Raw genomic sequence first — 27,078 nt, forward strand, 5'->3', positions numbered from 1 at the left:
AATAATCAGTTCTTTCCTAGAAACTAACCTTGTTTGTGCAGAATAGCATCATCAAAATTGTGACCACCTAAGACCCAGCCCTAGTAATATCTTAAGGCTTTATGGTCCTGTGTTTTCAGAGCCTCTGGCAAAATAACCCTAAAAATTAAGGAAAAAAAGTACACAAGATTTTTTTTGTCTCTTCTTTTGGAGCAATCTAATCATGGATTAACTTGTCATTAGTAGTCAGTCTCCAGGAATGTTTTATACCTGCCAAAAATCTGTACCATTTATGGGATCCTAAAGCCACTGGCTAAAAAAAAAAAATATTAGAGCCTTGTGGGGAAAATATATTTTCCAGATCATTATTCCTGCAGTCTTCCAAAAATTTATCACTCAAGTCAGGAAAAAATAGACTGTATAAGCCTCCTGCACAAATACAAACTGCTTTAGATAGGACACATATATATAGTAAGGCGTACACTGCTATTCTTTCAGTAAAGATACAATGCTTTTCACCTTAATAAATCTTCTTGGGTAGCAACAAGATATAACAGATAGAGTTATTCTGCCAGACATAAAAATGGTGTGAGGACTGAAAATCTATGCATTCCATAATTTATGATCCTCTGCCTAGCAACAGTCTGGGTGCTTCAAGAAGATGTTTCTGTCTCAAGGTGCTTCGTAACTTTAGAAAGATTCCTTGAACTTCATAAAAAGTTCAAGTGTCTGCCCCTCAGAGAGCAGCACTTTCTTTAGGGTATTTGCATGTTCTCATCCTTAGGAATTTCCTTCTCTTGCTTAACAGCCTTTTAGCACAAGATTGATAGAAAACTGCTCATACACAATTTTTTTTCCTGGGATTTCATAGCAAATGGAGGAGTAAAATATGCCCTGGTATGTTATTTAAATTGGCGCTTTTTTTTGTCTTCTTGGTGACTTTTTGAAAGCTTGTGTGGGATCCTGTGAGGTATGGGGAAAAAAATTCCGAAGTAACATAATGACTCATCATGGAAAGCAGAAGAGAGTTCATAATGTATAGACAAAGAAAACAGTAGACTTGAGTTTTCAACACGTACTTCACACACATATTTTCTATTAAGTATTTCTTAAACCAACTATCCTCATTCTTCACCACTCTAAACATAAGCTAACAAAAATGCTGCTCCCAGGATATCCAGGTTTTAGTACTTGGTATGTTCCAGGAGAGTGTACCAATGACATTTTTACATTCACCAGGGTGCCCATAAAAACTGCAACTTTCCTGAAATGATCAGCTGACAATAAGTCAAAAAAAAAAAAAATGAGAAGAGTTCTGCCTCCTATCTCAAGAAGAACAGAAGGGTAGAAGGAAGTCATTAAGTTCAAAATGATCACTTTTAAAGCTGTGTGTTATCTAGTATATAGCAGAAGGCACTTGAAAAATACCAGGAAAGTATTTCAAAAGGAGGTAAAACGTGAAGTGATGAGTTTTTATTGACAAAGAACTGACCAAAGCCATGACCTTGTTCCATAGGAAGCATAAGAACTCTTACAGACATGCATCTGTGTAAAACAAGAAATTGTGTGTAAGGCTGCCCTTCTGTGCAAAGCAGATATGAACCCAGATAACCCTATATTATGTTTTTTTCTTCAGGTTAATTTCTCACGGGATGCACATACGTACATGCACACATATATTCACACACATAAGAACCATTTCTGAGCTCACAAGAAACTGTCCTTATGGTTTTAAATCTTTACCCTGAACCTCAGGGTGTTTCGCATCTTTGCAACAGATGAAAAGAGAAAGAGATTTAGTTCTCCATTTCATAGCACACAATATCAGCAAAGGAAGCAGGGAAACATTTTGTGACAGTTTAATTTTGCTGCACGAGTGTGAAAACGGTGTGAGAAAGAACTGACTCATGTATTTTTTGCAAAACCCCATCTTGTAAAGATTCAAACAATGACACAAACTTACAGCACTGCCCTACAGAAGTAGTCTCATGGAGCTTTGTTGGACTAGAGCCAAAGAGACACAAAATACTTAAAGGAAAAAAAAAAAAGAACCTGTGCACTCTGCAAGGTGCTTGCTGTCTTGGGCCATGTAGGATTGCATACCTACACAAGAGAAGGCAGGCTATGATCAAGACTAGACCTTGGGAAAGAAAATGCTAATGCCAGAAAATAAATATTTTCTGTACAATTCCATCTAAATTTAATTGTACTTCTCTTGTTAGTTCATGACCTGCCCTCACACTAAAGAAACCAAAGGTGTTTTGGTACATTCTATAAAATCTTTTATCTCTGCTCTCCCTGGTTCTTCCACAGGTAGCTGGACGCTGAGCTAGCGGGAAGCTACCATGCCCACTACTTTGATTCCTCCTAAATTACACTTTTACCTCTTTTGAGAAATAGAGTACAAAGGCAAAATAACAAGTTTTTTAAATCTCAAAAATATTTTGTGTATCTGAAAATTCCATCTTGGGACACCTCTGAGGAGAACTGGCAGAAGTTTCTGTACCATTGCCACTATAATAGAAGGTTTAAGTGTAAGAGAAAATTAATTCACTCTTGCATAAATTTTGGCTTGATTATACTTTTAGCATAGTAGGTGGGGTGACTCTTAAGAAATCTAATTGGGATGCTTCTAATACTGTATAATTACTTTGTGTAAAGTTTTTGTCTCTATAAATTGGTGCTAGAGAGTATATAAAAAAAAGACGGGATTCGGAGCATTTTGAACCTGATCCATCTTGATCTTGGTTCCCTGGGATATATGGCATTCCCAATATTCTGCATGTATGACATATATCCTCTGGGTTATATGACTTTCCTAAGATTCGGTATGTCTACTGTGTGACATTTGGATATTCCTACAGCTGAAATGGGCACCAGGGAAAGGGACTGTCTCTATCAGAGGACAACATATTGGAATTCTGTCCCGCCATTCCACTCAACATTCGCTTCACTATTTAATGTAACAGAAATCAGCAGCCCTGACATTGTGTCTTTACCTCTTCACATCCTAATCAGTCTTATTCCTATGGGTGCAGAGTAACCCTAACTGGCTGCCTGGTGGGGAGGAGAGGAAATGTAGAGCAGGGTTTGCAGCTCATGCCAGCCAGTGGACGTGGAACTCATCCAGGCACCTTCCTCTACGGCACAAACTGCTCTTCCTGATTACCTCATCTTATGTTCAAAGACATAACAAGCCAATATAGACTCTTTGCATGGACAGACATAAAGATCATTTCCCATGTATGCATTTGGCAGTAGTCACAGTTTGAAAGTGGATATTATCGTTTTCCACGGCCTGTTTAACAGAGGTTTCCTATTGCTTCACGGGGATAAATGACATTTGTGAGTAAAAGGACATAGGAAAAGAGAAAACTAGGAGCAGATGATAAAACTGTTTGAGCATATGTTCCAAGAATGCAGCAACATTTTAATCTCTGCAAACATATAAAATGAGTCAGAATGCCTAGATTAGGGTGGGTTTTTTTAAATAGAAGGAAAGAGAATGTTGTTACAACAAATATTTAGCAAACTGCTGCAGTGTACTTAAAATTCTATGAATGCTCAGTTTTAATGCACACAAAGAACGCCTGCAATCAGTTGGATACAGGCCTAATCAATTCCAAAACATTAAAGATATTTTTTTCTTTTCATTTTCAGTTACAATTTCCTTTGCATATGCTTACGGACTCTGTGAAACAAGGCTGTGCAGTCTCTCTCGTGCACAACATACTTCAAACTTGGCATTAATCAGAAGAAGATTTGCATCAGTTGCGAGCCTTTGTTCTCAGCACTTTCAGCTCCATTAAAATGAAAAATGACGCGAGTATGTACAGTTCCTGACACTGATAATGTTTTACAGTTATCACACATCAAAATACATGCCAGGCATGATTGTGTATAAGAACTACTGAATTATTTTCTAGATAAGGTAGAGTGACAGCTAGTATAAATATCTCATTATTTACATATCTGTCCGACATTGTGATTTTGATTTAGCAAGTTAACATTCCATTACAGGTAGGCTTTTTCCCCCCCACAAAGCATTACTGTAGTATTTTACCAGAACAATGGATTTCACACTTCAAAGGAATTAGTAGTAAAAAGCTGCGTACACTGAAATGGAAATGACTAAACAGAGTGGATCAGGTCTGCAACATCACTGTGCTGATAAAAACTGCCCCATATTTCGATGACATTTTCTACTGAAAAACGGAGCTACAGGGAAAAAGAGGAGAACAAGCAGAGTAGTTAATGGTAGAGAACTGTAGGGCACTGGGAATAAAAACATAAAGGGTTGGTAAAGAAATAAAGGAGATAAATGGAAGAGAAGAGACAGAAGCTTGATGAAAGAGTTAGACAAGGATAAGGACCCAATACAAAATAACAGAGAATGAAAAACCAGAATGAGGAAAGAGAGCAAAAAGGTAGTCTAGAGAAAGGGAAATGAGAAGAATGAGAAGAGTGAGAGGAAACAGAAAAGAGCAACTGGAAAATGAGCAGAATGGAGAGGGGTTAGCGATGTCAGGAAGGTATGGAAAGATTGGGGCAAAAAAGAAACAAGAAAGAAGGAGGGGAGAGACCTAGGGAAACAGGCCATGAGTATGAAGGAGAAAGAAGCAAGAACCAAGATGGGTACAGAAAGCAGGATAGATATACAGAGACTGTGGAAGTGTAATAGATACCTAAGGGAGAAATCAAGGGGGAAAAAAAAGAGAGAAAGAGGAAGAGGAGGAGTGTGGAGGGGACTGCTAAAAAGGACAGAGGTAACAGATAAGCTTGATTTCAGATTTTGCTTTAGACTTCTACATCTTCTGTGTTGCTTTCTTTTTTTCCTTTTTGTTGTCTCCTTTTCCCAGTCTAGCAATCATAGATGCAGACTAAACCAATGTGTTTATATCTGAATGGATATAAGGTACTTCACATGAAAGCTAACAGGAGGGCTACTTCTAGCAAATGCACAGCAAGTGATTCCTTTCTCTGTAATAGTGTGCCAAGATTTAGATATTTCAAGTTTTGTAAGAACAGACTGTTCTCTACATTCAAAAGGAGAGAAGAGAGTCAAGGCAGATTCTACTCTGCTCACCAAATCATGCTTCTGTTAAATACTCTCCTGAGGTTGTTCAGGTAATGTGTTCAGCATTTAAACCAAGCTCACCTCCTGTGAATTTTACATGAGCAGAATTCATCACCACAAATATGCACATTCAAAGTCTGTATGTGTCAAATTTGGAGGCTACTTGGGAAAATTGCAGTCAAAGTGATGGAATAATACACCTCCAAATGAATGACCACATCTTCATCTATTAAACGCGATAAAAGCATACAAATACTGTGTTCCCTATGGTGGAATTAGTTACAATTACACAGGTCAAACAATAAGTTTATTCATTTCTCAATATAGCCAGTGCATTCCACTTGCTTTTAATTAAAATTTTGTCCCTGAAATTGACTTACTTAGTGTTGTATTGTTGATAGAATTTGTAAGAACTCATCTCTTGATTTGTATTCTCAAATATGCCTGCTGCAGTGACAATTCCTAATTGCTCTGACATTTTAGTTTACATTTTAGGATACAAAACTATGGTGTTTTCAGCGTGATAAAAACCATTTAATGCATTGTAATAGTTTGTATGTGGTCTTTTATTATTCGTTAACTAAGAATTTTAATGTGAAAATGAGCTACACGCTGACATAAGAGTGGCCCACTCGGGGTGCCCTTTTGGATAATCTGGTCTTCCCCACATCGCTTTGCTTCACAAGACACCCTCCCTCTTGCAGGCACCATATTTGCCAGCCATATTGAAGACCAGCATTCATTTATTGTCCTTAACTCCTCAGCTGGAGCGTTCAGGTTCATTTGACCTTTGTTGGTCTGTCTCCTAGCTGTGTGTTTGCAAGCAAACTGCTGAAGCGTGTGTTCAACGTAACACACTTAAGTATTAGGTGTTTCAGCTATGTAGGCATGTAGAGATAGAGCTTTCCTGAACAGGAATTGATCTATACATACGCTTAGAGTTAAGATCCTCCCGGAATCAAAGCTGCTTCTTTATTGTAAAAGAATTTTTACAGATTTTGATGGCAATTTATTACAAGATATATTAAATATAACAGGTAGGATTGGGTTACATGTGACAAGAGTATTCTATCCTGGTTTATATTTAATATGGCGAAAGCATATTGCTGTTTCAACTTTAGGGCTGAATACTTTAGTTCAATGCAGCCACCGTGGATAACCACTCTTCAACTTTGATTCGGTTTTGATCAATGTCTATATAAAGGAGAGTTAATAAACCCCACAGATATATAACAAAATAATATTATCAAAAGAAACCTAGCACTCAGAAGTGAGGACAATCCAGAAATAAATTTGCCAATGCAGACCTAATTTGTATTCTTCAAGTGTTAAAGTTCCTATAAAGGCTTTAATTCAATCAACACATTGGGGTATTTTCCACATAGTTCCTGGTCCAGTAAGTGCCATTCTTGACTTTCATAGCTATTCACAGGAATGAAACATACTGTCTCATTTGTGGGGGCTGGTAAAGAGTTTTGTTCTCCTAACCCTTTTATCCGTACAGCCTGAGTCAATAGACCAAATGAAGACTAGGAAGTAAGTATTAGGGATGTTCAGGGTATTTGGATTGCATCAGCAAATGTGAATCTGTCTGAAAAGTCACTCTGACAGGCTGCTCCACAGATTCTTCTATGCTTACCTATCAGTTAGAAGATTATTTTCTTTCTGAGTGACAACTATACACATTTAGCTTGGTCTCTCAGGAGACCTGTGCTGAACTCTGTTCTGAAGTCAGATTTTAAATAGGTCAAAGTATATAAGTAAAATAAGTACTGTCTCCATCCAGATATTCTTTTTGCTTATAATCTTTCCCAAGTTACATGTCAATATAATATCAGACAAACTTTATCTCAGAAATGTGTATCCAGTATACTTAACATTTATTCCAATGAAAAAGGGCAATTAGTTTTTCCAGGAAATCCACGGACAGTTCGAAAAATATGACTTTTTCTACCATGTGAACTTTTGGGAGCATTTTTTTTTCTTCTGGTCTTACATTTTAAAAGTGGGAATTTTGTCTCAAGTGTTAAATATATTTGCATGAACACTCACTTCAGACTGAGGAGAAATTAACCCAATTCATTCAGAATGCTAGTTAAAGAGAGGTAATTACTCAGAATTGAACTGCTTGTCGTGGTGCAGAGACCTGCAAAATTCCCAGCTGCATAAATCTGTGTATAAATCAATTTCAGAATAATTAAAAAGCTCTGCTATTTTAGCCAAAACCCTCTGGGACAAGTTTGAGCCAAGAGCAATATTTGGGTTTTGGGTAAGTTTCTGGCAGCTTTTTGTAAGGAAAAATTTAACTGATGCTCTACTACTCTGTTAGTTGTGGCTTTTATATGGTAGGGACTAACTTGCAAGAAGCAATGCATGTAAAAAACTACTTTATTGTCTGCCTTATCTAGGTGATTTCAAGGCAATCTATGGGCCACGTCTCAGTATTCAGTCGTTCATAAGCTTTTGATACCTAAAACCAGTAAGATTTGAGGCTTAATTTGTCCAGAATAATTCTTATTTTACAGCTGATTCATCTCCTTTTCAGGCTCAGAAACACACTGCTCCTGTGAAATATTGTCCGCAGCTTCCTAAGGAAAGGAAGCAGGATGCAAAGCCAGGCTGTGGTGCTATTAGTTAGACAGTCTGGTGCTGTGCAGACTACTTGTTTCAGAAGGATCCACCAAAGCACCAACACGAGCACTTCTTCCCCAGATGTGTTTCAACCTTAATGCACTGAAGTTTTCTATATGAAAAAAATGGAAGCACCACTCTTTTAAGTAAGATTTCTTTTAAATTGGACTACGTGCTCAGAAAACAGTTTACAGCGACTGCTTCCAGCGTACTTGTAGCTGTCTATATTCCTTCCTTCAGGTGGTCTTGTAGAGGATAATGGCCAGCATTTTTCATAAGGTTCAAGAATAACATAAAGGTGTTCTTTGATATTACATTGCTCTCAGTCTGCCAAAGTGAGGTAAGGTTTGTTCTGTCCCAGTGGCCACAGTCAGCCTGGAGCAGGGTTGACAGTATGTGCAAAGGATTGCGAGAGTGGAGGATGAAGGGATGGAGTACAGGCCACATTTCTAAAGCTTACATCTGGACCTTTGAACTAGAAAATGCTGTGGACTTTTTTTCAGAGTTATGTCTCAGCTCAATGAGGAACATGATTGTGACTTTGAATAGTTGTCATGGTTTTTTCTATAATATGGTTCAAATTCAAACTAGTGTTATCAATGTCTCTACTCAGCTAACTCTGAGAATACAATTTTTAATCTGAAGGTTAGATTATGCAGAAAACCAGCAATAACTCTTCAAACACACCTGAATTACTGTGTTCAGTGGTCCCTGATATACAAAAAAGATGTGGACGGACTGAAGAGGGTCCAGAGAAGGGCCACCAAGATGATCAAAGGACTGGGAAGCCTGACATATGAGGAAAGGCTGAGAGAACTGGGTTTGCTCAGCCTTGAGAAAAGGAGGATTAGGGTAGACATTATCACCATGTTCCAGTGTTTAAAGGGTGGCTGTAAAGAAGATGAAGACTCCCTTTTTACAAGGAGTCACATGGAAAAGACAAGGGGTGATGAGTACATGTTACTCCAGGGGAGATTCCAATTAGACACAAGAGGAAAGTTTTCACGAGAGCAACCAGCCATTGGAATAATCTTCCCAGGGAAGCAGTGGATTCCCCATCACTGGATACTTTCAAGATTCAGTGGGACACGGTGCTGCGCCATCTTGTCTAGACAGTGCTTTTGATGGGAAAGGTTGGACCAGATGGTCCTTGAGGTACCTTCCAACCTGGTATTCCATGATTCTAAACTCTTTGCTATCCAAGTTGTCAAAAAGGAGACTCACAGTGAGATTTTTACATGCCCTCTGGATCAATTGTGTAAAGCAGTCTGACCAGCTTTAAGATCCCTTATCAGAATCTTATAAGACCCGCTGGCATAGGCTTTGGGATGGATAAAATAGATGGCCTTATAAAAAAGGTCGAATCAGGGACTCAATCTTGAAAAGCATGTGCAACAGCAAAGAAAAATATCTCTCCAAGTCCCATTATTGATTGATCAAATGAGTATATTTAAATTGTAGCAGAATGGCTGAACTTAAGACAATGCATACATCAGCTTTTGTAACTTAACCCTGTTTCATGCTTATTACGTTCCTAAAGATCAATAAGTAATCCTTTGTTTTGAAAGCACTATCTAGAATCCCTGCCATTTCAAAGTCATTACAAGCCCTTGAATAAAGCCTGTAGTGGTGACCAAAACAGGTTTTATCTGCTGAGTTGATCCCACACAAACTCACTGTGTCCTGTAGCTTGATCAGTCCAAGTGACCAGTATGGACAATCATCCATTTCTGTTTCAATGCACTGGAATTGGAAAGGATGCTACAAAACAGAACAGAGAGAGGGCAGAGGAGGAGTTCAAATCTTGCTGTAGAAATGTTATCCCTGAATGTGGTTTCATGGGTGGCATAAACAATAGAAATTACTAAATTAACCTTTTGTCCAGTTACTTTCTATTTTGTCTCTTAATTGATGCGTGCATGTGATACCCAACTTCAACTTAATACTTGGTCTGTAAAACATTCTGATATTCTATCGGTGGGACTGACTGTAGTATTAATAATCAAGTAATCATTAATTAACCTTCTGTAAGCAAGTTACCCTTATAAAGGGACTGGTGTTGCATTCTGTATTTCATTTCTGCATGTGATGGATATATAGAAAAGAAAAAAATGGAGCGTCAAAATACTAGAAGGTTTAAGAAATTCACACTTCTTTTCTGCAATCCCCCCAGAAGTTCTAATTATACTGAAAATCAATTAAACTTTGGGGCCTTCATATTTTTCCATTACTTTTCACCGTTTTATTTTAGCTGAGATACTAAACCTCTCTCTCAGTGAAAGTCACCACATTGACATGCCCTTCAGTTTTGCAGTGCATTAGGAATTTTCATCTTCTCTCAATATATGTCACCACAAAATCCTAAGCCTCCAAATGTGCTCCAGTTCCTAAGGAGCTTACGGAAGCCGCAGACCAGTGTAGGTACATAACACTGGCTGAGAGACGGTGCCACTGTCCACAGCATGGTTACCGAGGTACCTGTGGCTGCTTGTTTAATTCAGTGATGGTCTCCTCACATGTCACAAAAGGACTGTGCGACAGCCTCCTGCTCTGCTCTGGTATCACGTGTGTGCTCAGAAGAGACGACCTTCATTTCTTTATTAGAGTAACAGTAGCAGAATCCACTGCAAATTACAAGCTGTGAGCACCATTATACTGGCATGACCACATAGAGTTTAATTCTTTTCAGCTCTGCAGGTTATGTATCATCATGTTGCTCTGTTCAAACTTTTTTATTTTTTTTTTTAAGAACAGTTTTGTTCAGAAAAGCTCTGTGGGATTTCGAGAATTGTTATGACATATAAATGTAAGATAGTACTAATACAGTTTTTAAAGCCACATGCAAGGCTTACTCTTGATCCTATTGAAGTCAATGGGATTTTGCCACGCTCTGATGGGACTAGAATGGGGCTCATAGTGAGCAGGGGACAATGATTTTAAGTGTTTAAGGGTTATCTTAAATTTAAACTCTGATATCTCATGGCAAAGAGCCATTTTAACTACAAGAAAGTCTGTATACTCACACCCTGAAACACCGACCTCTGACAGATCTGCCTTTATGAAGGTTGTCTTGCAGAGGGCAAGGTAAATAAAGAAGGTCATTCATTTGGAGAATGGGGGATCAGGAAGCTGTGTCAGCCTCAGAGCACATACTAGGTCTTTGAATAGTAGCGTTTGTTGACATCAGGAAAGACACCCAGACACATACTCTTTAGATACCCAACTTGTGCTCACTGGTAAGGGCATCTCAAGACATTATGGATCTAGGTCTTCAATCCAATTCAAGTACTAAAGAATGAACTATTTAGGACAGTGTTTGGATACATTAGTAACTTAAACACTGCTCTAGTACCATTGACTGTCCTGAATAAGGAAGAACATGGCTTGCTGAATCACAAGCAGCTTTTTTCCCCCCGCACGCACTTTCTGTCTCTTCATTGTTAGTACAGTTGACAAGTGTTAAGGAAGGGGGCTCTTGTCTGCCTGTTTTGCAACAAATGAAGTTGTGATTCGATGTGCATTTTCTTTTCACAGAGACAGTTATGAATGGTAATCAGACCCAGTCTTCCTATCCAGTAAATAAGGGAAGGAGCCCTGAGGAAGAGTTACGTAACTATAATTAAAGCGGGAGAGGAAAATAAACATTCATACAGAGTTCTGCATTCTGCAGCTTTCCAATGTTTGACTTTGCAGTCTTGATGTGTTCTTTAAATGAAGTTTATCTACAATCATCTACATTACAAAACACTATACTGCAAGTTCAGATTCTTTTGTGTACCATATTAGCACCTATATGATTCACTACTGTATTTGCAAATTTTAAAACCACTGCAGAGATCTTTTCTACTTGATTCTATAGAACAACTAAGAACAGCAGTAAAGTTTAATGTTTTTACAGTAGTAGACCATTTATTGTAAGCCAGTCATAAAAAGGAGATGGGAAACTACTTATCCATACAGTAAAAATACTCTTTGGGACCAGAGAAATGATGACTCCAGAAATTCAGGTTATTTTCAGGTTTTGGATATGAATATTGAAGTCAGTAATGAGCCTTTCTGATCGTTCTAACCCAAACTCTGACCTTTCTGAACATTTTTTGCTTTGCTGATTTCTTACTCCAGTCTCACTATCTTTCTCATTTCCATCTCTGAATCACTGTATTTAGCCCCTCCTATTCCAGCTTTCTAACCCAAGCATCTCATGCAGTGGAACAGCTTTTCCCTTCCTAGCCCTGGCTATTTACAACTACTGTTTTGCACTGAACCATTGAAGTGCTATATTTTTTTTCAATTTGAGCCTTCCTTCCTCACTTGCTTTTGTCTCTTCTCTGTTTCTGTCTTTGTTTCCTTTTGGCAGTACGATAAGAAGACCTTTCCTCCAGCAAATCTTAAGGGGAGAAGCAAAAGCAGAGAAGGCACCTCCTCATTCTCCATTCAGGTGCCAAATAGCATGGTGTGCTATTTCAGAAGAAACAACTTTGCTGGAAATCTTGCTCAGCACCTGCGTTCTTGAACTAGAGCTTGTTCACTATGGGCGAAGGTTCATGTCACATTAAACATGTCTTTAAAGAATATGTTTTAAAAAAAAGTTATTTTTAGGCTAATTTTTTTTTTGTAACAAACTTAACATTAGAAGGGAGAAAGTAAATTGCAGAATAATCTCTGAAAAGTTAGGCTTATAAAGTCCAGCAGAATGGTAGTTTTACAAATTTATGCAAAGAAATTACCTTTCACCATAAATACGGTGGACAGAAGTTAGACGGATTAAAACGCAAACGACTTCTCAAATCCATTCTCTACTTTGCAATCTTTGCAAGAAAGGAGCCATAACTAAACAGAGGTTAAGAGACTTCCTAAATGGTTTATGTTTGGTTTCATGTTCACTCTGAGCTCTATTTTTTCAGTTATACATTTCACTATTTACTAGCAAAAGTATTCCCTTTTACCTACAGGGAGGCTCTAGCTATCACCATTCAAAAATACCAGAAACATTCCAGAACACCTCTGAAATTAGAACTTACATACTTAAGGAATGCTGTGCCTATTTTCAAGACAAGGAGTATCTGTTTTGTCATTATTTCCACAGACCACACATGTTTGCCTGTACTGTAGTTCAAGCTTCTCAAATAACAGCCCACATCTAAAGATCAGGGTAAACCCCGGATAATGCGAAACCACAAATCATATGACACTGCACTATTAAGTATCAAAAATTTGTTTGTTTCTTACCTGAAGAACCCCTACAGAAAGCAAAATGGTCTTCTCACACTCCAGGTGCCACATATTTTGACTACTCAAGACAAAGTATAGGTTAGTCCAAATGTGATTTTGTAGTTTTTCCCCACTTCCACCTAATCCCATGACAGGTGTATTTAATGAGGCCAAATTTCATAGCGTCACCAATTATCTCTAGAAAGATAAATACAATTGCAGATTCACCACCATGCCTCCTTAGAATGAACAGAAAGAGTTTCAGGCTGAAAACATCTTTCCCAGTCACATTTTCTGGAATGCTGTGGTAGCACCAGTAATCAATTAAGCCTGCTTATATCAAGCTTTGAATAAAAATGGCTATGCTATCACAGCTTTCACATTGCTGTGACAGAGGACAGGGTCACCTGTGGCTTTGACCATCCACACATCAGAGAAACTGGTTGACAGCCCTGATCAGGAAAAACACATCAAAAAAGAGGAAAAAGGAGTTCATATGTGGTTTCCACTTGCTTTTGAAGCAATGTATCCAGGTGACCTTATTGGGAACAGCTGTAAAGGTATAGCTTGTCTTCACCCAGGAAAATGTAGGGAATGCAGCTGTGTTGTGTGAGTGAAGGGCCTGAATGCTTTTTATGAAGAAATGACCCAATATCAGCTTTTTTCCCTCATGTCACAAGGTCCAGAGGAGCTCATGTTTACGGAAGCAGTGTTTAAAAATGCTCGAAAACGGATGTTGCAGGTCATGCTCTGAACCTGAAAAATTGTGAGAGTCCGAAAAACATAGGAGGTGCAAATTCTAGAAATTGAATTCTTATGTAATGAGCAATTAAGTCACACTGATAATGAACCCTTCAAAATTAAATTAGCTTTTTTGATATATAGGTTGATTCAGAGTGTAGGAAGAAAAGCAGGGAAGCCACAGTGGCAGTCTGAAAAGTTACAATGTCAGATGCTAAGCATTTGTAGTAAAATCTGTGAATCAGTTGGAGAGTCGTTGTGACAGGCGTGCTTTAAAGATTTTCCCCTCATATGCAAAAAAAGTAGTCCTTGGTTTAGTGAAATAAATAAAGATGGATATAGACTTTTGTAAACATTTTAACAAACTTCCCACTCCTTGAAGAAACCTTCTGTAAGAAGGGATGACACCTTCTGCATCAGATTTGGGTGGGTTGGTTTTTTTTTTCTTCTTATTTTCTATTTTTCTCTTCTGGATCCTCACATGACTTCATATTCATATGGATTTATCTGGCATTATTTCCTCACTCTTCCAAACAAACCTGAGTAAAACAAAGAGCCTGTCAAATGCAGCTATAACATGGAATTTTTCTTCTGACTGCTTCTTCCATCCCTATAAACAGGCAGAAATAGTCATTTGTCACAGAAGAATAGGAGAATCCATCTTCATAGCACAAGAATGGAATAAATCTGACCATGAATTCTCTTGAGAAATCAGAAAGTTGCTTAACTTTCACGGGCTTATTTCCTTACTGCTGTTGGCTTGGATAAAAACCGAAACATTGTAGAACCATCCGGTCCATTTTTGTGGTCACATTCTTTCACCTTCTTTTCCACACTGCTGCCACCTCTTGTATTAGCTTGAACCTATCTAGCAAAATAGAGCTGCTTCCTTAGATTGGCTTCTACACACTTTTGCAATACAAACAACAGAGTGAAAAAAATATGAGAGGCTTTCCTTTCAAGGCATTTTAATTTCTTTATCTCTACTCTGATACCTAAAAAGATACTAATTTACATTTGATTAACCAATTTGATCTGTTTCCCATTTTCTGGTACATCACCGTTTCCAGCATTGCCACATGCAAACATAGTAAGAAAAATATCAGCCAAACAATTTTTTTGTACAACACAGCACCATTTATTCTAAGCATTTTATTAACCTATTAAGTATTTTGTGTAATATTTTAGAGTCAGCAAAAGAATCTGGCAAAGTAAAAATGCTCTAGTTCCCCCAACTTTACGATAATTTCAAAATTGTCATTGTTTTCCCCAACTGGAACAGCAAGAATTTTGAATTATTGAAATCCCCCTTGAAACAGAATTTTCAGTGCATGGTGAATTGAGGCCATTTGTTGTCACTGAGAGCAGAAACAGCCACTAGGTACCCGGCCTATCTCCTGATCTTTCCTGGTGGGTTCATAGGCAGCTTCTCCACATTTTTTGTTGCTGAGCTGGAACAACGCTCCTGAAGAAAAAATTATGTTAGGTAAATAATATTCTCTGTTTCCATCAAATAGTCTCATTTTCATTAATCTAATGCTGATGTCAGAGGATTTCTTCTTCATTACAGTGATATCAAAAAACTTATTGCATTAACTCAGAGAACAGTAGGCTTTCCTTACTGAAAGAAAGTAAAAAATAAGTGTTTTTATTAATCTGCAATATGTCTGAATTTGCTACGGAAAAACATGTAGTTATAAAAACTGAAAATAAAATGTTGGGGCATAGTACACTGAATGTATTATATTTACCTCTTTGCAGAAACAGACACATTTAGGAGCGGAATAATCGCGGGCTACCAGGCATATTCAGATTTGTTTTCACTTACTCTTGTGGAATTAAAAATGGTTTAGAATATCTCATAACGAAAATAGAGAAGTCAAGTCCTAGTGACAGTACTCAGATTAAATTATTGAGAAAGAAAACTAGATAGTCCTGACTTGCTACCTCTGATGCGGATGTTGCTGTATCTGATATATCTCTAAATTAGGGCCAGAAACAGAAATCATCATCCTTACAAAAAAAATGATAACCTCTAGCCAAGAACTAAGGACTGAAACTACGTGGGAACTCCACAGGGTAGAGCCTGCTCCTATTGCCAGGGGCAAATCCATGCAGACGCAGGTTGAAAAATTGCACATGCAAGTTTGGGCCTTGTTCTAGAATTCCAACCTAATGAAAACAAGGTGTCGTATCTGCTTTTTCATTGCATGGTAGATAATCAGCTATTCTTCAAAGGCAGATAGAGCAGAGCACGTAACTGAATACTTGAGGTCATATTTTTGTGACTTTCTTATTTTAGAAGATAATTTAAATTTAGAAGATAATGCAAATGACTAATACTGAATCGGGGGGACCTGTATAAAACACAGTGAAAACAGGTAACGTAACACAAGTTCTGACATTCTGTTTTCCAAATCAGAATGAAGTTTTCTAAAACAAGATTCTGGAGAAAGAAATTCTTAGAATGATGGCTTTTGTTTAATACCAACAATATTAAAATTTATTTAAGTGAAATAAAAAAAAATATTTAAATGAAAATATATTACTGAAAGAGGTTTCAAATTTTAAAAATTAGGAATTTGCAATAATTTCTTTAGTTTTTCTACCTTAAAAATTTTGTCAGAATTTATGTTTTCTTGAAAAATTTTAGCTTAGTTAAAGCAGCATTTTCCATCAGAAATTTACTACAGTTAGTTAAATATATTTCACACAATTTACCTTCTAGGATTAGAATGAGCTTACGTTGAGAAAGAAGAGTAAACAAGGAGAAGACCCTTCCAATAAAACATTAAAATGTGTGTTTTTTCATTACATGTATTTCCTGTATATTACAAAAAAGGCCTGCTGCCTTCAGTTAGTGCCTATAGAAACTGAATGATCGTTTCAAATACTGCAGCTTAGAGCTTGACATCCTATAGCATTACTATTCATTTCCTCTCAGCAAGAAATAATGAATTCAGAATAATCTTTGGTAAAAATCTTGCTGTAGTACAATGAAGAAAGTTTGATAGAAAGAGTGCGGTACCTTGTGTGTACAATAGCATCCGTTGTCTGGTAAAGGAAACACAATTTTATTTATTAAAATACTAGCACATTTTTAAATAGCGCACTACTACAGTCTGCATTCAAGTCTCTAAGTTCTGTCACCTTAAGAAAACAAACAAAAAAGGTCGCCATGGATATTCCTAAATAATACTTTAGCTCTAGTTCGTAATTCATAATTTCTCGTACACACTCCTGTAAAACTTGGTTCTCTCTTGCTTGGCAATTCTGGTAAATTCTGCTCAAGTATTTAAAAAAATAAAAATCCTATAGGATGACACAAGACTACCGTATATAAGACGACTTATTCTTTGAGTTGGTAACTGATAGTTGAGATTAATCTCATTCGTCCTTTACTATTTGTCAAATGATCCTGTAGTAACAGCCTGTCCATCCGCTATTTGAGACAGAAAATGTGATTCTGCCAAAATGTGCCTGAGCTCCCCAGAAGTGAAGCTTGAGCCAAATCATAAGAAAATGGAGGCAAACTGATGAGACTCCCCTCAAGCTGTATGAAACATTCATGCCTGTGATTAACGTGTGCTGCCACTGGATGTCACTGATGTTCCACTTACACAGCATACATAATTAAAAGTGGTCTTGGAACAGAAGACCCTCTCCCACACACGTTGAGACACCATTAATAAAATCTAGCCTAATGAGAAACGTAAAGTTTCTTTTTTGAAATGAGAAACGTAAACTTAAAGAAGTATCAGTTGGCTGGTTTAACATCAAAAGAGTCATTTCAGTTGGAGAATAATTTACAGGTTCATTCTACACCTGGGGGGGAAATATCATTTTACCCTGCACCGTTAGCAGCAGCATGTCGTGATATGCGATATTGAACTGCCCAAGCACTGAATTCTCATTTCCAAACACTGACGGTTGATCAAAGGTAGCTGCTTTTGTGAACCTTACTATTTGGTGCTTTGGGAGGGATCATCCAAAAATAGTTGTAGTATTACATGTGGAGTATACATCGGGCTGTTAGAGCCAAAATAAATAATTTTAAATAAATCATTCTCTCCATAAATATGACAGAGGAGTTTATATCAGTCCTATTTTATGGTCTCTGACCAGTTTTGGATTTTTCTTGATATTTTTATAACTTCTATGGAAAAAAAAAAGAACACGATGTCTTTAGGGAAAAGTTCTCACATCTTCATTACCTTACAAACAAGAAATGACAAGCTGAGTCAGCCAAAGCAGTACGAGGTTCTGTTTTCATTTCAAATTCAAACTTCTTTTCTTCTGTTTTGTTCAATTTCTTCTTTCCATTATTGCTTTCCTCAGATATTTTTTACTGATATCTTTTGAATTAACCATTCAAAATAGAAGAGTATTACTAAAACCTAAGTTATGGACACCATAGTGACCTCCTATCACTATCCTCACTCAGGACTTAACACAGAAATCCGGATGTGCCTGCCTTGGATTCCAGCTGTACTCCAAGTCTATGGGAGTTTGTGTTCCAGTTGAAGTACCGCTGAAACAAGTCAAAACAACACAAAGCCCCCAAAACCATCACTAACCGTAGTCAAATATTTTCACCCCTCAAGACTAGGCGCTATATTAACAATGGTGTCTACGTGGCTTGGGTCATGTTTGCCCGTACATACATACAATACTACCTAAAATTATTTTATTACAAAATATGTATTTACCTATCCTCGGGTATCTCAAACTCAACATCCTACACATCTGTTTTGTCTAGCACTTCAATCTTGACAAGACCCCAGGTTTTTTTCCTGTATCCCAAGAAGCATGCCAGTGTTTTGTGTATGGGACAATAGCAACAGATTCACTGCTCCTTTAATCTGACTTCAGATGATATAAACCAGGCTACCACTGCCAATTTAGGAATTACTGTGGAAGACAGAAGCATAAGTCCTCACAAGCAAAGGACCACTACTTACAATTAGTGACTTTGCAAAAGATAATTTTCATTTTGGAACAACTGCCTGAAACCTGTTAGAGCAGCAAGACAAAGAGAGCAAATCAGATGCCATTTATTGCAGCATCTTCTAGCATTACTGTTTGGTTTCATTATAATCTCTCGTTGGGCTGGTAGATGCACTGGTAACTGCTGATATTCTCAACCAGTGGTTTTATCTGCTTCCATGGTAACAATGAGCATCCATGTTCATTAGAGGTAGAAATATCCCCAAAGTCGACCTGTTACATGCTAGGATCATTATCTCTACCCTTTAGAGACTGATGGGAAAAGTAAATCAAGAAAAATAAACAGTAGAAGAGAGACTTCCAAGTATTTTTCCTTCTGAAAGATTTTTCATGCTTTTTCTTTTTTGGTGTGTTTTAACGGAAACAGCAAAGCAATTTCTCTTAGGAGGATGGTCATACGGAACCTCTCTCCCTTACGTTAGGTAGAAAGAGAATATAATGGTGAAAGCTTCTCTCTTACACAGAATCTCTTGTTTTCCTTTTTTGAAACGGTTGGAAGGAATTTGGGCTAAGTTCTATATTTGTCTCTCAGAAGCCCTTTGTTAACTTACTGAAAAGCGTTTTTTCCTCCATGAATGACTGTTAAGGAAGAGTTGTTCAACTCCCTTTCAATTGCCTAAAGAGCTGTATTTCTCAGCCCTTCCTTGCACACCTAAGACAGTGGCTAAGAGATCATCTCCGTTAAGGGATTTAATACTTTCGTCATTCATTTGAACATAACCCACCCAATCCGCTTACTTTCCTTTCCAGGTAAGCACAGCATATGGAATAATGGAAGTTACAGTTTTCTAAATATTCAAATCTGACATCAGTATCTCCAGAATACATCTTGGTATACAGTAATTCAATATATTTCTGTTTTGTTCCCAACATATTAACAGGGTTACTCAACAAGACAATCAAAAAAAATGACACACAGCTTGGAGGCATTTCTGGTATGCAGAGCAGAGAGGAATGGACAACTGCAACAAGAGCTGAGCCTGGGACACTCCTGAGAGAAAAAAAAGGCTTAATTGCAACATGGAGAAGACTCACTAGCCAGAATCAGAGTAAAGAAGCTATTTGTAGGACCTAAAGAGAGTTGTGTAAGGGTTGTGCAGCTCATGAAGCCAATGAAAAGCTGCTGGACAGTAGAATGAGACTGAGGAGAGATACCGGCTTGCAGGGTCAATCATTTTTATTTATATTTTACCCAATAAATCTTTATTCTTTTTTCCTATTATTTATTTTTAAAACACTTTAGAAACCAGAAGCATTTCAGCATGCTCACTAGAAGGAAAAGTGAGTGTTCTGAATTGCTACCAGTCGCAATTTTTGGAGAATCAAATGAAAGAAATTATATTCTGCTCCTTTGTATTCATTTCTTTAAATAACTAAGCCTTACTATACAATGTATCTCTGGTCCACTGACAAGTACAGTCAGAAGTTCATGCTGTTTTGTTTTGGGTTTTGCTGGGGTTTTTTGAGAGCAAAGGAATATATAATTTAGAGATTCATATTTTAATGCCAGACGAGACTTTTAAGATCATCTCTTGAAGTTTTATCTACCCTGGGGTATAAGAGTCACCTGGCCACGTACATTCTGATACCTAAGAACTGATAGTGTAGCATGCATTTATCATTGGGAATTAGCATAGCAACTTAGGTACCACCTCTTAAGACTCTAATTTTCCTAAGCATCTCGAAATATAATATAACAAAAGTAAAAATTATACAGTAAAACCCATTTTTACTTCCATTTTTCAAGACGCAACTTAAAATGACTTTTGTATGGGCTTACCACATACTGGCCTGGAATGGCAGCCATTCTCTTAACTGTGATGAAAATTGTCCTCTTCACTACATTTGGAATCTTCAGTGAAAATACAACTCAACACGGTGGCATGAAGAGTTTTAAATTTGTTTTTCCATTCACAAAGTTCAGAGTTTCAGCCACAACTACTAAAATCCCCCCTTCGTCTATTGTAATTACTCAGATCAGTGGAGTTACAGTAATATGGCATTTGAATGGTATTGCGGTGGTACAGACCATAAACCCAAATAGACCTGGACGTTCAAACAGTTTAAGAGCTTGAAATCTTCTGTCTTCTGTGCCTAACGCAGTTATACTCCCTCAGTTAAATTCATTGTTGTCACAGAAGTCTTATGTCTTTGTGTAATGGAAATAGGTAGATAACCTGAAAAACCCATATTAGTAAAACCAAGAACAATTTTAAGAAAAGTGAAAAATTCAACCTCTAGATTACTTTAGTAGCTACCGTAGGCAACCAAATGATAGAATTTAGAGGCTTAGTTTTCTGATTTACGTAGGAATATGGAGACACTGTTCAGGCTTTTTTATTGGAGTTGATGTGTTCACAAAACTGGAGACAGGTTTCCAAAAATAAACTGAAAAGTGTGGCTTACAGGGCCCGACCACATATATGTATTTTTAAGAGTTCTAACCTACAGCTTTTGGGGCAAATCCAATTTACTACATCACATAGGGTAAATACATAAAATGGAATTCCCAAATGAAATCAGATGGAAGATCTGCCCCACAGTCCAGCTAATTTCTGCCTTTGCCTGACAAGTACTTTTTAAGCCTGATCAAGCCATCTTATTAAAAAAATTAACTAAGTCTTTATCAAAACAAAAATTAAATTTTCCAAAAGGATGCTTTTCACAGTATAGCTTCAAACTAACTTACAAAAAGATAGCCAAGTTGATCCTAGCTTCCAAAAAGCATCTCCCACTTGATCTTCCCAGAAGTCACTCTTTTGGAAAATAATTTTGTGCACCATAGTGGTGTCGTTTGAGAACACGAACAAGAGGCAAGTTTGCAAGAGATATATCGACTGGATCTGAAGTTGATAAAAAAACCTTTTTATCCAGCGTGACGGTGGCTAGGGAATGAGTTACTATTCCTGCCTTCAGAAAACAGAAACCTGAAAGAAAAATGTTTTATGTTTAACTATAATAACAACAGTTAGATAGCCCTTTCCATCCATCTGCTACCATTAATCTTTGTATTTTACTTCTGTGACATTCCTTTCATTTGGTCACAGCCCTTCTATATTATATTATCTATATTATATTTCTGTCATCCATCACACATGCAAAACTCCTCCACAGAGGCACAGATATAAAAAAGAAACATAAAATACTTTCATTAGGAACATTACCACCTTTCCTTCTTTTTTGTGCATGTGTGATAACACAGTATGGTCTCATTATTCCAGAAATTGCAGCAAATGACAAATTTGTATCCTTCATGAAAAATATTGATAATTTTGAAGAATACAACATAGATCTCTGTTCCTTTAAAAATTATCATGCTATGTGGATGTGAAGAGTTAACTCACCTGATAAGCAGATATCTTCGGCAGATTAGAAGTTATCAACCTATTCATTTCCACTGCTTAAGTATGCGTTTCTCTAGTGGAGCTGAGTCAATGGCATAGATTGTGTGAGCCCTTCTAATCGATTGCTCTGCTAAATCAATATAAAAGACTTTTATTCAATAAGAAAGGTCAGTCAGGCCATAAAAAATGCTAAACAGGAGTAAGAAAATATATTTATAATCCTTAGTTTAAGGCGCTTTTTTCCCCCCCTTTTGCTAGGGATTCTATTCAGATTGGCCATTATAAGTACCTAATGAAATACTGCAACAGCAAGAGAAGAAGCTTCAGGGCAGATATGCGTATCTAAAACAGCTTAAGCTCCTTACACCTCCAAAGAGCAGGTCTCAGTGCCTGACTCTGACAATGAAGAACCTAAGGATCAATGACATTCTAACCCCATGCTCTGGGAAGAAGGTGAAAGATGTGGCCAGAGGAGCGCCATAGCATGCTCCAGCAAAGATCCCCACTCTAGACCTCGGAGACTGATGGAGCAGGGATATACTGCACGGTTCAGATCAAGCTTCAGAGTGCCAAAGCAAACAGGTCACTTCTTTCACAACATGGGCTGGGACACAGCCCAGCCTCAGAGATCACGAGCTCATCTTGAGGATACAGAGTCAGTTTCCCTCATATTTATTCTTTCTGAATTCTTTAATGATAAACTTCCAGTGACAAGAGAGGAAAGCACTATGCCAGTCTTGTTTCTAATCAGAACTTTGAGCTAAAATTACTTCGGATGGCCGAGACCCACTTCTTGGTTGAGCACTCCAGCCACTACTTTGCTCTGTGACAGGACTGCTCCCTCTTCCAGTGACCCAGTGTTGAGGAAAGGTGGACTCGTCACTGTGTTCAGTGCAGTCCATGCTATTAACAAAGCATGTCTGATGGATATGGCACTCGGGTGGAGTTAGGTCATTCCCTGTCCTTCTTGATAGGAAGAGATGAAATATAGCTAAAAGCCAGCCTATGCCCTACTGAACCTAGACACTTAGGAAGTGTTTGGGTTCCACGGCACACAAACCTTCAGTGTAGTAGTTATATAAGTTATAAACCCCAATGCCTGGGGGAAAAAAAAAAAAAAAAAAAAAGATTTAACAGTAGCATAGCTGCCTTTTTCATACCTCTCTCTGCTCTAGATCTTCACAAAAATTTTGCCATTGAGGATAATTCACAAAAATTAGGTGAAAGGATTTTAATGTTGCAATTGACCCTCAAACCATCACCTTGAAGGACCAGATTTTACATCCAAATACTCCTACCTTATGAAAACTGCTAGGAAAAGGTAGTATCTTCTGGAAAAGAAGTAGAAAATATAAAATTGTACACAAGAAAATTAGCTAAAATGGCCTGTTATTTAAAATTCACTTGGTTTCAGCATCTACTTGAGAATGTAAAAATATTTTTTTTTTCTCCAAATGGTTTTTACCCCTAAGTGAAGGCATTTGTAATTCTTTTTCTTTTCAATTCAACTAATTGTAGTCTTTAGCCCTTCTATACTAAAAAAGGTAATTTCAGAAATACAAAAGTAAATTCGTCGTGACATCTGAACAGGGGTTAACAACATCAACTCCCATAAATAGTAAAAGAAATTGTATCGCTGAATCTCCTTGAGTCAGAACGAATATTTAACACTAAAGTTTAAGCTCTCAATTTGCTTACATTGTGTGAAAGTGTGAAAAGAAAAATAAAGCTGCTGTGTTATTAATGTTTTAAAACTCCATTCTCTTTTGTATATACAGAGGTAACTTTTCCATGATTTATTTAAATTTATATTGTAGGTTATACCCATATTAACATCCTAGCATTTTCCTCATGTGGAGGTGAAATGCATCATAATGTCTCCTCAGGAGCTGCTGCAATGCATCTGTGTCAGACTGTGTCATTGTGCTCCATTACCGATGGTTTTTGCACTGGCCTTTTGGTCCACTCAGAAGCACCAGGGTGATTTTGAAGTGTGCCTAGGTGAGCAAAACAATTCCTCAGATAGCTTCAATAAGACATAAGAAAACAGAAAAAAAACCCCATTTTTTTGGAGTATTTTCTTTCTTTGTGTTAATTTTTACCCTGGTAGTACATTAAAATATTCAAAACCAAAAAGCAACATTTTTACATCACATATGTACAAAAGGTAACTGAACTATTGTATTTCCCAGCACATGCTGTTTGGCACATCACACTTTTTGACTTCTCACGTAAACCTAGCATTATAATTTTGAATTATATAAAAATCACACCATACAGCACCTATTGCTAAAGGGCCAGCTGAGCCAGATCCCAGCTAAAGCGTAAACCTCAGCTACCAAACCAGAGCAGCCCTCCACAGTGACTTGAGCTAGATCTGAACAGTTTTATAGGCCATTACTAATCCCTGATTGAACCGGTCCTCACACAAATGTATTTTTTAAAGGTAAAAATAATGTATTACACTCAAAATATGAACAGATCTTTAAGTCTAACTGATGGGGATTTTTCACAGTAAATATAAATATTCTATAATATTGGTTAAATGGCTAAGATACACAAAGCAAAATGCCTTACAATTTTTGTGCCAAATTGAATGATTTAGTTCTGACTAGAAACAGAATGAAAATACTCTAATTCTGTTAAAAGCAAATACTCCTGCATTAGGAGGTTAAGTGGAACTGTTAGACAACGTCAGAGCCTAATGAATTTCTGCAGATATCTGATTCTATGGAGAAATACATAATGGCATAACTTGATTCAAACTTTCGTGACATAAGATGCTGATTTGCGGCAATGATGATGGTAGAATTTGGCCTTGGAGCAAACAGAGTGCACAGGGGAACGCACAGCCTTACCCAAAACTCCGTCGCTTGCGGCAACAGTCACTGATGTGTAAAATTCTGTCTTCTGATTCGTGTGTGACTGTCCCTGGACATAGGTGCAGGTATGTGTCTCAGTGCAAAGTTATTTTTCTAATTTTTCCTAGCCCAAAGTGGTTAATTTTCACTGGAAAAAAACATAGACAAGTTTTGGTATTACTGTTAGTCTGGATTGTATACCATTTTTTAAAAAAATATATAGTAAAGTATTCAAACATCTCACAACCTGATCCTGTCTTCTGCATCACTTGAAAATGGGATGATGAATTGAAATGCTAGAGAAATAAAGGAGTTGTTATAGCAATACAGCAATATCTGAGCATTTTCTTTCCTTTAGTGACAAAACGCCCAGACTGAATGATTCCTTCAGGCAATGTTAATAGAAGAGTTAGTTCTCCACCACGGTCTTTCATGCGGTCCTGTTTTTCTCCCTCTTCTAAGTGTCAGAAAACCTAACTCTGTCTTTATGTTGAATATGCATTATATATCCACTTCAATGCGTTCACAGCAGATCAAAAAGAAAAAGCAGGGGAAGAAGTCTTTAAAAAAATTCACTGAGGTGTGAAAAAAGTTACCTTTGCTAGATAATGCCAGTAACACTCTCTTTCTAATTTTTTTTCTCTAAAATATTTTCTTTGTGGCTGTCACCCTTTCTTATTGTTTCAGATAGCAACAGTAATTTTCCTAGCTTGACTTAACTGGAGAAAAATCTGATGTTGCAGAACACTCTTGAAGCACTTTACAACTCTATTTCTCCCCTCTTTTTTAAAAAACATCATTCAGAATGTATTAATGCCTTAAATCGACACAGATTAGATTCCCATTGACAATTTGCAGCTGACATTACTGAATTTTCACAAGAATAAAAATTAAAATCGCTGAAAAAAAATCAGAATGATAATGCCTCATATGTCTTGCTATCTAAAAATATTTGTAATGTTTTCTGTCAGATAGATAGTTTCAATAGCTTATTTATCACTTATACACATACAATACGTATACCATTCTTCACATATGCAGATGTTGCGTGAAAAGGGGCAAAGCGGTTTTAGCAGAAGATAAACCCCCTTGCGTTCTAACACTCCTCACCGAGGTGGGAGGCCAGGTGCGGCTAGGTTTAAATTCTGAGTGATGCCCAATTCAGCACTATCAGTCCAATCGCGTTTAATATGTATTAAACTATTACGATTTGGATACACTAATAGTGGACTGCACCTTCAGTCTAGTCGTGCTCCTGAACTAGCACGGCCACTCTCGAGTCTTTGGTCGCGTTCAGTGAGAAACCAAAACGACTAGCTACTTAAAAAAGTGCAGTTTATTTAAACAACAGATATATAGGTTCTTAGGATTGCCGGTGATAAATACACTGTCTGCAAAGCACGTGCAAATGAAAGTATTGTTACATATACAAAACGCGCGACAAAGTTATAAACGATACAGCCTGGCTTTAAATGTAGGAAAAGAGAGTCTCTAGAGAAATTTCTAAGTTTCCCGAGAAAGCACTCGGTATAATCTAAGTCTTACCCAAAGGCGTCCCTATGGGGGGGAAGAGAGGCTCAGCCCGTCGACCGCTCCCAGAAGTCAGTGATGTAATTCTTTATGATGGTGTCTTCCCTGGGTATCCCCCCTCTCTTGGGCTATTTTTATACTATTTGTTATCTTCAAGGTGGAGTTTGAGTGACTTTAGTCATACATACTTTTATCATGATTGGTGTAAATTTCTCTCGCTTCACAATTAAAGGTATAGTTTACGAGAAAATCAGGGCGCAGACTCAAGAAGGAATGGTCGCACCTTGGAGGCGGGTAGCCTTCGGGATGGAGGTGTGTTTTGGTATTATAATGACATTATAATGAGCAAAGTTCGCACAAAGGACAGCATTTCATCAAAATTTGACAAAATGTTGGCTCTGAGCATCTAGCGGGCAGCTAATTGGCAGCTTATCTGTTTCATGGTATCATCCCATTCCTGTATCCGCTATACATCATAAGGTAAAGCCACGGAATAATTGCATCCCGTCCCGTACCTCATGTAGCTTATCAGGGAACCACAGATATTGTGTCCTTCATGCCAGCTGCGGCTATTTTCTACCTCAGAAGCCTCTTGATTTTATACTTTTCCTTAATGTGTGAACAATGCTGTACTTTTGTATTTTTTAGCCAATTTAGTATTTATTCCACAGCAGATATGAGAAAATTTAAGGTCACA

The 27,078-nt window shown here is 37.5% G+C and overlaps 1 long non-coding RNA gene across 3 annotated transcripts in view; it reads right to left on the reverse strand.

The window, feature by feature from the left end:
* Positions 1 to 14,809: 14,809 nt before the first annotated feature.
* Positions 14,810 to 27,078, reverse strand: part of LOC134516586 (uncharacterized) — a 53,973-nt gene continuing 41,704 nt past the window's right edge. For 2 of the 3 annotated variants that reach the window (XR_010071366.1, XR_010071365.1), the window contains 5 exons: positions 24,849 to 24,999; positions 23,926 to 23,987; positions 23,289 to 23,321; positions 21,991 to 23,089; positions 20,898 to 21,573 (listed from right to left, as the gene is read on the reverse strand). This is a non-coding gene — a long non-coding RNA (uncharacterized LOC134516586). Of the gene's footprint in view, positions 15,105 to 20,897; positions 21,574 to 21,990; positions 23,090 to 23,288; positions 23,322 to 23,925; positions 23,988 to 24,848; positions 25,000 to 27,078 lie in introns of those variants that run through there. The other variant, XR_010071367.1, reaches the window with a different exon arrangement.

The sequence above is a fragment of the Chroicocephalus ridibundus genome, chromosome 5 (genome assembly GCF_963924245.1).
Source record: "Chroicocephalus ridibundus chromosome 5, bChrRid1.1, whole genome shotgun sequence".
Taxonomy (NCBI): Eukaryota; Metazoa; Chordata; class Aves; order Charadriiformes; family Laridae; genus Chroicocephalus; species Chroicocephalus ridibundus.